This window comes from Pelobates fuscus, chromosome 6 (genome assembly GCF_036172605.1).
Source record: "Pelobates fuscus isolate aPelFus1 chromosome 6, aPelFus1.pri, whole genome shotgun sequence".
In the NCBI taxonomy this organism is placed as follows: domain Eukaryota; kingdom Metazoa; phylum Chordata; class Amphibia; order Anura; family Pelobatidae; genus Pelobates; species Pelobates fuscus.
The window spans coordinates 256,060,064-256,068,142 of record NC_086322.1 but is presented as its reverse complement, the minus strand read 5'-3'; the positions used below and the strand labels follow the sequence as shown (position 1 = coordinate 256,068,142).

General features: G+C 38.8%; 1 long non-coding RNA gene and 6 other non-coding genes across 9 annotated transcripts; all 7 read left to right on the top strand.

Moving 5' to 3' along the window:
- Nucleotides 1–728: 728 nt before the first annotated feature.
- Nucleotides 729–7,794, top strand: LOC134565762 (uncharacterized). 3 transcript variants are annotated; one of them, XR_010083968.1, is made up of 7 exons: nucleotides 729–806; nucleotides 2,262–2,318; nucleotides 4,226–4,251; nucleotides 4,917–4,998; nucleotides 5,549–5,604; nucleotides 7,153–7,209; nucleotides 7,743–7,794. It is a non-coding gene; the product is annotated as an uncharacterized LOC134565762 (long non-coding RNA). The 3 variants fall into 3 exon arrangements; XR_010083967.1 differs by lacking the exon at nucleotides 4,917–4,998; XR_010083969.1 differs by lacking the exons at nucleotides 4,226–4,251; nucleotides 4,917–4,998; nucleotides 5,549–5,604; nucleotides 7,153–7,209; nucleotides 7,743–7,794 and adding an exon at nucleotides 3,687–3,939.
- Nucleotides 2,119–2,189, top strand: LOC134566246 (small nucleolar RNA R38). Its single transcript, XR_010083999.1, has one exon. It is a non-coding gene; the product is annotated as a small nucleolar RNA R38 (small nucleolar RNA).
- Nucleotides 3,532–3,603, top strand: LOC134566228 (small nucleolar RNA SNORD65). The gene has a single exon (XR_010083987.1). It is a non-coding gene; the product is annotated as a small nucleolar RNA SNORD65 (small nucleolar RNA).
- Nucleotides 4,057–4,128, top strand: LOC134566226 (small nucleolar RNA SNORD65). Its single transcript, XR_010083985.1, has one exon. It is a non-coding gene; the product is annotated as a small nucleolar RNA SNORD65 (small nucleolar RNA).
- LOC134566229 (small nucleolar RNA SNORD65) lies at nucleotides 4,671–4,742 on the top strand. The gene has a single exon (XR_010083988.1). It is a non-coding gene; the product is annotated as a small nucleolar RNA SNORD65 (small nucleolar RNA).
- Nucleotides 5,245–5,316, top strand: LOC134566227 (small nucleolar RNA SNORD65). Its single transcript, XR_010083986.1, has one exon. It is a non-coding gene; the product is annotated as a small nucleolar RNA SNORD65 (small nucleolar RNA).
- Nucleotides 6,998–7,068, top strand: LOC134566247 (small nucleolar RNA SNORD49). The gene has a single exon (XR_010084000.1). It is a non-coding gene; the product is annotated as a small nucleolar RNA SNORD49 (small nucleolar RNA).
- Nucleotides 7,795–8,079: the final 285 nt, after the last annotated feature.

Sequence of the window (8,079 nt, the reverse complement as noted above, 5' to 3'; positions counted from 1 at the left end):
ATGCCACATGTCCCTACCACCCCTCCATACAATACTCTGTATTCTGTTTAGCCCAACAGTTTTTATGGTAAAGTTAAAAAAAAAAAAAAACACTCCATGAGGCTTGGGCTGTCCCGGGAAATTGTAATATCAGGGGATTACTAGTCTGCTGGATTGAGTAGGCCTGGAGCGTTAACAAAACAAAAACTGGGGAAGTGTATTCTTTAACTATAAATAAAGTCTATATATCCATATTCTGAGAGGAAAGGTTCTTCTAAATCAAGATATGCTGCCGGGAGGACTCTGGGTGGACTCTTAATCAGAGGTTACACTTTTTGAATAGTTTAATCCCAAAGATGCAGCATCTGGCTTCTGAATGGGTGTCTGGAAGTCCTGATTGCTGCAGTGTTGCTGATTGGCTGAGAGTGGTCAGCTGATACACTCCTCCAACCAGTGACTCAAGTCATGAAACTGGCTTGAAAAGAAACGCACATTTTCCAAGTCGGTTTTACAAATGTGGAGTCACTGATTGGCTGAGTGCATCAGTGACTGCTTAGTGCTTCCTGAAACTCATTCAGGAGCTGGATGCTACTGCGGCGACCTACAGATTGGTGCTGGAGGCATCTTTGTGGGTAAACCACTCTGAGATCACTTTAACCCCTGAAGATAGGAGTGCCCCTAAACTGTCCCCTTAAATTACATCTATTATTGTGTGCAATGCTTTTATTCTAATCTGTTTTACACAGCTTAATGTTTCTTCTTTCAGACAGTATGTGGACCCCTGTGATCCCAGACCCATGCATGCTTGCATCCAGGAAATATTACCGGTAAGAATTAAACTTTAAAGACTAGTTTAGTTGACTAGTTAAACAACAATTGTTTGTATGTCTGTGTATCCTTATGTTTTGTATTTGAGGGAACATAGAGCAATATATTATATATAATTTTTTTTATTATTAAAAGAACATGCTTCATTGTCACTACAGCCTGCTGTTGTAGTTATGGTCCAGGTTGTTCCCTTGTACCCTTCCAAAGTAACTTGTCAAGCCATGCTTAAAGGGACACTATAGTCACCTGAACAACTTTAGCTTAATGAAGCAGTTTTGGTGTATAGAACATGCCCCTGCAGCCTCACTGCTCAATCCTCTGCCATTTAGGAGTTAAATCCCTTTGTTTATGAACCCTAGTCACACCTCCCTGCATGTGACCTGCACAGCCTTCCATAAACACTTCCTGTAAAGAGAGCCCTATTTAGGCTTTCTTTATTGCAAGTTCTGTTTAATTAAGATCTTCTTATCCACTGCTATGTTAATAGCTTGCTAGACCCTGCAAGAGCCTCCTGTATGTGATTCAAGTTCAATTTGGAGATTGAGATACAATTATTTAAGGTAAATTACATCTGTTTGAAAGTGAAACCAGTTTTTTTTTTTTCATGCAGGCTCTGTCAACCATAGCCAGGGGAGGTGTGGCTAGGGCTGCATAAACAGAAACAAAGTGATTTTAACTCCTAAATGGCTAAGTGAATTGAGCAGTGAAATTGCAGGGGAATGATCTATACACTAAAACTGCTTTTATTTAGCTAACCTAATTTAGGTGACTATAGTGTTCCTTTAAATGGTGATAACACACCTGGCTCCTCTTTGCTTGGTAGAGGTCTTCACAGAGCTAACCAGGTCTGATATCGGGCCATGCTTATTGGCTGACATTTGGATTATTCACTCACCCCGTGATGGCAACCATGCTCGGCTCTATAAGGCTGACCAAACTCTTTAAAGGATCATCTGGAAGCAGGGTACCAATGCCCTGCTGTCACCATAGCAACTCCAGTGGGCTGTAGTGGTTATTTTTCCTGCTATGTTTTGGCCAATATGTGCCCGATAGAAATATTGCAGTTTGCCTGTCAGGCAGACTTACCACTGCTACAGGTACATCCTCTACTGCTAATGTTTCTCATAGACCAGGGCTGAATTAATGCCATTATTGGCTGATGTGCTGGGTTTCTCCAATGCTTCCAAAGGTAATCTATCCTAGTCTCACAAGAGGTGGAGGAAGAGGGGGTTTTCAAATTGAAAATTTTATATTTTCCCCCTTTAACATGAAAGGTACCTTATTGTTAATGCATTAGTCAAATATGAGCTAAAAAGCCTATGATGATTTTGTTATCCCTGTCTGAACTAATAATGAAAGACTCTGTAAAATCTGAGGCTTTGGAATGGAGGTAGGAGCATTTACTGATTGGATTTTGTTGAATGTGAATTCATTTTGCTTTTTATTTTCTACAGGACTCTGCAGATTGAAACTGGAGTTGACTGAAATGTCTGATATAACTACCACATGAGGTACGTGTCCATACCCAATATAGTATTTTTATTTTTCCCTGAACATGGCTTGTGATGGCAATGAATTGCAAACATTATTGCTGCTTCAAGCCTTCCCCTTTTAATTCCTGACTGAAGGATGAAACCATTTCCTACTCCAAATATTTGTATTGCTTGTACTACATTAAAGGGTCAGTTTAGGCACCATATCCCCCACAGTATTATGTGGTTATGGTTCTATTTCCCTGGTGACATAAGATTCTCTCTAGTAAAATTGTCAATTTTACAGAATCCCACAGATCTCCAGACCGGCCTCTGCTTTAGATATATCTAAAGCAGAAAATCTCCTTTATATTGGTAATTTCATTTTCAGCCAGTGAATTCCAAGCACAGAGGGGTTGGTTACTAGTGCAGAAGTAACAAGTAGAGAAAGCTGGATCAGAGGGATCCCAAGTTACTGTGAAATTGCACCACTACTGCAATAATTGCTTCTGCATCATGCTGCTGTGGTTCTTGGACTGCCCCTTTAATTCTACCATCAGTGCATCTGAGAAAGGGATATCTCCCAAGTGCAGTTTTGGGGTTTTCTAGCAATAATGGTTTGACATAAAGCTCTGGTATAATGCACGACAACAAGCAGTGGTTATGTTGCTTAGTGCTGACTGCATATGACATAAATTTTATTTTGAAAACTGCACTCACAATTTCCACTAGCCATTCGCAAATGAAAACTTGGCCTTGGCCAGTACAAATTTCACTCCACATGAGGATTCTGACTTGCAATGGGGAGTAACTTCTAAAGCCTGGCTAGTAGGATAGGACTTCAAACAAAAAAAGTTAAATGTGTTTGTATGGGTCTACCTCATAAGGCACTTGTGTAATGCTAGCTAAGTGTTTCTGCATTAGCTATTGCAATTCCGTTGGATAAAGTGAAGTTATAGCAGATGAGTATGGATGTGCTGGATAAAATATTGGTTAAATTAGTGACCCCAAGCACTATGTCAAACTTCCTGCTGGGGCAGTGAGGTTCTGGGTGAAATCCTTGGTTTTTGTCTAATGGTTTTCGAGCACCTTGACAAAATCCAGGCTATTCCCTTGAACACTAACCCACCTAATCTGCCTTATGTCTCTACTGTACTAGGGATGTTATGTAGACTGACTCTTAAAAGTAATTTTTTATTTGTAAGATTCAAATATCAGTCAACTCTTTGGTGGGTTGGGAGACTACAGTGTGCAGTGATGATTTAACCTGAAAATAGCTGGAATTACCGGCAGACTGCAGGTGGTGAGAAGGGTTTGTCTGAGTGCACTGCATGTCATTGACATTTAGCTGTCTTTAGATCAGACACTTTTCTTAATACTTATTTCTTTATTTTTTTTAATATATAGGTTTTCAGTGGATGTATAAGAATATGGTAAGTTTATCTCTGTATTGGAGCTGTTTATACTTTGTATGTGGTCATAATTGTCTGGAGTTTAAAGTTAATTTCAATGTAAGGCTAAAGAAGCAGAGCTGTCTTGGAGGATTTTTTGCGGTTAGGCACTCTTGGCCTTAATTGTGAATTCATCTAAAATTCCCAGTAATTCTTACTTTAGTGAAATACTCTGTTAAAGTTGGTGCCCTTACTCATCCTGTCTAGCTACTAGATGCTTAGAATGACAGCAGATAAGAACCATTCTACCCATTTAGTCCCAACTTTTATTAGTCCCTGGCCTTATGTTTGTAAGCTTCATCCCCTGTCAGTTTACAGAATATGCACAGTGATGATTTAACCTGAAAATAGCTGGAATTACCGGCAGACTGCAGGTGGTGAGAACGGTTTGTCTGAGTGCTCTGCAAGTTATTGACATTGGATTTCCTTTATGTTGGACACTTTAATTTTCATTTTATTTTTTTACAACAATTTTTCCTTTTTTCCCCTAAATAGGCTTTCTGTGGCTGTATAAGAATATGGTAAGTCTGTCTGTATTGGAGTTTATATTTTGTATATGGTTACTGTTGGGAATTCAAACTTAATTTCAGTTTAAGGTTCATGTAGCCAGACTAGTAGCAAAGGTGTCTTGGCGTATTTTTCAAGGGACACTATAGGCACCCAGACCACTTCCACGCATTTAAATAGTCTAGGTGCAGTTTACTTGTCGCTAATAGTCCTGCTTAGTGAAACACTGCAGTTTTTGAGATTCTGGGATTTTGCTGGACGTCAAACGTGAGAACATCCAGTGGTCGTGAAATCTCTCCATAGGAATTTATTGATTCAGTGCTTTCCTTGGACTGCCTGCTGCGCATGTGCATTGTCTCCCCATTGGAGTAGGTATAGTGAGTTGAAGGGGTTTTAACACTTTATTAGCTGGTTGGAGGGCACAGTAAAGGCACAGTGATGATTAAACCTGAAAATAGCTGGAATTACCGGCAGACTGTAGGTGGTGAGAAGGGTTTGTCTGAGTGCATTGCAAGTAATTTACATTTAGCGGTCTTTATTTTGGACTTTTTTTTTTTTTTTTTTTTTTAACTGTTTCCTGCTCTGACAGTTGCATGTCTAAAACGGGGATGTTGTCTTTCAAACGTGTTGCAGACTATATCTTAATTTATTTTTTTTATTTTTTCTCCTTTCCATATAGGTCTTTTTGGGCAGACTAGATGGGCCAAATGGTTCTTATCTGCCGTCACATTCTGTTTCTTCAATGGCTGTATAAGAATATGGTAAGTTTCTCTGTATTGAAGTTTACACTTTTTATGTAGTTATTGTTGGGCATTCAAAGTTGATCTCAATTTAAGGCTAATGTAGTCAAAGCTGTCTTGAGGGATTTTTCAGTTATGCTCATTTTGACCTTAAATGTAAATTCCCACTAATTCTGGCTTTAGTAAATAACCCTGTTGAAGTGGGTGATACTCCTCCAGTCTAGCTACTGACGTTCCAATCTTCATCCTCAGTTTACAGAATATGCACAGTGATGATTTAACCTGAAAATAGCTGGAATTACCGGCAGACTGCAGGTGGTGAGAAGGGTTTGTCTGAGTGCTCCCCAAATCAGTGATTGTGGCGCTTGCATGTTTATTAAAAACATGCATGGGATGTTCTGTTTAATAAGCTGTCTAAAGTGGTATCCTCTAATACCAATAAATAACAATAAAACAAATTGTTAGTGTAGAAATTCCGATAAACTTTTTTAAGTGCATCAAGAACTTAAATCTCTAATATTAAAGTGCTTATACTGTATCTTTTATTTAATATAACATTTGTCTTTTCTAGCTTCCTTAAATACTGAATATGCATTTTACATCAAGGAGCCATCTGATGGATAAAAGGTGACTTTTTTTTATTCAGTTAATTATGCAGGCTGTTACACCAGTGATGTCGGTATTGGAGAAATGACTAACGCTGGCACTATATTTAAACAATATCTTTCTTTGCAAGCATATGTTGGGCGCACTATAGTCTGCAGTGCAAAGCTTTGCTCTGTGTATATATTTACTTGGTCAGTCCTGAGCCTACCACTTGGTGACACTGTATTGAGTACCATCTTCCTGTCACTTGTTTATGTTGGTTTGTTTGGAAGAAAGCACTAGAGGTGCTTACCATATGCATGCAGTGTCTATTGGGCATTGATTCATTAAACTTTGCTTTTTAATGAGAGCACAGGTGCTTTTGTTGACCACTTACCCTTCTACAGCAAAGCATCATGGAAGTTGTAGTTCTGTATGAGCTTAGGATCTACCCTTGGCTGTCCCTGTTAAAGGCTGTTTCGGAGTATGGTACTATGTTGCATGGTGAGATTAACCTGAACAAAAACTGGAATTGTCAGCAAATGAGTTAAGACTGTGGTATGGTATATTGAGGTCTGTAAAAGTGGCATTCCACACTTTAAAATTTGACTAAGGCATGGTGCGCAAAATGCCAAGTGAGAATTATAGACTACAGTTAACATAATTTCTAACTATTGTCCTGTGTGAATTGTAACACTCTTGTAGTAAGCTTATATTAAAGTGTCCACTAGAGGGAGACAAAACATCAGTTTTCCAATCTGGCTTAAACAAGTGCAGCATACAGTGAGGGTTTTTGTGGGTTTAATTTTCTCCCACCTCAGTGCTTACATGTTGGTTTTGTCTTGGTGGCTTCATCTGCCAAAAACTCCCACTGCTATTTTTTATTACTGGACTTTATAAAATGCCAGTATATTCGGCAGCGCTGTACAATTGAGGGAGAAGGTACAACACGCACAGACAAATACAAAAGGGCCCTGCCGTTGAGCTGAGATCTAGCTAGTGAAGCTTATAGGGTGCTTGGCTAGGTAGCACGTAAACTTGTAATATAAAGGATATAGTGTGGATTTTACTTGTTTGTGATTTGCTTGTATTTGCATTTCAAAGACTCTATCCAGGTTAAGGGCTTTCTATATTTTTTTTTTTTTGCCCGGGTCAAGTGACAACGGCTTTAAACTTTGTGGCCTGCATTTCCTTGATGCTACTAGTCTCTATTTCATGCTGTGATATATTTACTGGTGTTCAGTTGTAAGCCATGTTGAATTTAAAAGGACACCATAAGCACCCAGACCACTTCAACTCAACGATATCTGTATTCCAAATGCTATGGTTTCCTTTAAACTGATAGAGGATTACCTATGTTTCTGATCTGTTTTGGACGATTGTAAACATGAGTGCAGTTTGGTTTTGATTTTAGCATGCTGCAAATGTCATGCACTCACATGATGAGAGTCAGGAAATAGGAAGTGCCGTCTGATGCGATAACTGACGATGTTTCCTGCTCTGAGAGTTGCATGTCTAAAACTGGGATGTTGTCTTCCAAAAATGTTGCAGTCTGTATCTTAATTCTTAATTTTTTTTTTTGTTAAAAAGGTCTATGATCTTCTATTTATGGGAGGCAGATGAGCTACTTGCAACAACAATAACCAGGTAAGTGTAACCTGTTGGTAAATACTCTAACCCCCTTCCCCCCCAAAAAGCCAATGATGTCTTGTTATCCCTGTCTGAAAACTCAACTATGAGGGACATCTTGTTTTACTGAGGCTTTATATCTTCTCCCCACCATATTCGATATTATTTTGGTACCAAACTAACTTTAAGGAACATTCCAATGCAGCCCACTGTAGTATAGTGCCTGTGGCACCCTCCCAATGTAGTTAAATTATTTTTAGAATGGTTTGACAACTTGCAGACTGTAACAGCTATGGAGCTTAGTGTTCATTTAAAGGTGAACTATTCCCTTCTCTGAAACTTAGACCATTCAATAAAATCTCACTTATAACGTGTCTCCCTTCACCCCTGTGCCAAGATTTTTCAATAACTCCAAGAAAAGATATGCTGTTTTACACAAGGCTAAGCTGGGGGCAAACTTTGTAAACGGACATTGTTTAATTTCTCCTGTGTTTTTGGATTTTTTTGGGGCTTTTGTTTTTGTATTTATCATATTTTTTTTTTTTTTGCAGGTCCTTTAACTTCTCTGCACGAAGTGTGCCATGGAAACACTGAATTCCAAGCTAATTTCAAATAAATCTTTTTTTAAATATTACAAAAATAAACTTTATTTTTAGAAAAAAACTTACTTTTTATCCACCAGTCTTATCTGTCTCATATTCTCAAGAAATTCATATCAAGAAGCTTTGGGTGGTAAAAATAGCCTCTAGTGTGTAGTAAGTGGCACGAGTGCTGGTATTTAAATTGTGCACAGCTTGTCAAATACTCCCTCAGCCACTGTGCCAGGGGCTAGTATCTGTGCAGAGCAAGCTGCCAGCTTGACATGAGATACAGGATCTAAAAGAGCAC